The sequence below is a fragment of the Myotis davidii genome, unplaced genomic scaffold (genome assembly GCF_000327345.1).
Source record: "Myotis davidii unplaced genomic scaffold, ASM32734v1 C64053729, whole genome shotgun sequence".
Classification (NCBI taxonomy): domain Eukaryota; kingdom Metazoa; phylum Chordata; class Mammalia; order Chiroptera; family Vespertilionidae; genus Myotis; species Myotis davidii.
In genome coordinates, this window is record NW_006379764.1 from 1 (window position 1) to 1,505 (window position 1,505).

At 37.9% G+C, this 1,505-nt stretch overlaps 1 pseudogene; it reads left to right on the forward strand.

Annotated features, from left to right (window-relative positions):
- The first annotated feature begins 373 nt into the window (after window positions 1–373).
- LOC102758072 lies at window positions 374–1,445 on the forward strand (annotated as a pseudogene).
- The last annotated feature ends 60 nt before the right edge of the window (window positions 1,446–1,505 follow it).

Sequence of the window (1,505 nt, forward strand, 5' to 3'; positions counted from 1 at the left end):
AGAATACTCTGAATAATCATATGCCAACAAATTAGATTACCTAATAGTAATGTACAAATTCCCAGAAACACTTGAATTACCCAACGGAATCTAGAAGAAATAGAAAATATAAACATACTTATAACAAAGAGATCTAATCAGTAATCACAAACCTCCTAAGAAAGGAAGGTCCAGGACCAGTCGGTTTCACTGGTGAATTCTATCAAATGTGTAAAGAAGAATTAACACCAGTCCTTCTCAAATTCTTAAAAAATACAGAGGAGGAGGAAATACTTCCTAACTCTTTCTATGAAGCCAGGATGACTGTGATACCAAAGCCAGACAAAACACAGAAATAAAAGAAACTAAAAACCAATATTCCTCTCCCCTCTCAATTCCTCAGGGTCACAGGCTGTAAGATATAGAAGGACCCCTGCCAATCGGGAGGTAAAAGTGACAGCCTGTTATTAGCCACTAGCAATTGTTGCGAGGCTGAAGCCAGAGCGGACAGTTCTTCTGGAGCCACTGGTCCGTCATTTCTCAGGTATCGCCAGAGCGCAGCAAGGCTGGACTGTAAAGAATGGAAGCGAATGCATCTGTTGAGATGTTTTTAAAAGTCCTGGAGAATCAGTTGCTTCAGACTACCAAACTAGTGGAAGAACATTTGGATGCTGAAATTCAGGAACTGGATCAGGTGGATGAGGATGAATTGGAACACCTCAAAGAAAAGGGATTCGAGGCACTAAGAAAAGCTCAACAGCAGAAACAAGAATGACTTTCAAAAAGGACCTGGGGACTACAGAGAAATCCCCAGTGAGAGAGACTTTTTTCAAGAAGTCAGAGAGAGTGAAAAAGTGGGTTGCCATTTCTACAGAGACTCCACATTCAGGTGTAAAATGCCAGACATTCACTTGGTAATATTGTCCAAGAAACATCTGGAGACCACATTTTTGAAGCTGAATGTAGAAAAGCACCTTTCCTTTTTTTGAGACTGAGGATCAAAATCATTCCCACACTGGCACTGGTAAAAGATGGGGAAACACAAAATTATGTTACTTGACTTACTGACCTAGAAAATACAGATAACTTCACCACAGAAACTTTAGAATTGGAGGCTTGTTGTTCTGATATTCTTAATTATCAGAGCTACCATTTCAGAGCCAAAAGAAATTTGGAACTACCATTTCAGAGCCAAAAGAAATTTGGAACAAACTTCCCAAAGCTGGAAAAGAAAACTATCAAGGAAAGAAATATGATTTGGACTCTGATGATGGAGAGCAGTTATAATTCTTTGTAAACTGACTTTTTACTTCTGCTTACTTTAGAATTAGATGTATTTTCTAAATTCTGCCGATTTTTGATACATTGGTCATCTAATGATCTTATTTTAGCTTTATACAGTTGCATCACACTGAAAGATATCTTTAATATTTTCTGTGTGGACCTCATGTTTAAGTTGCGGAAAACTGCTGAGTTCTTATATTATTCGGGTAGGATGTGGATTATCTATTTTTGCAATTGATTTT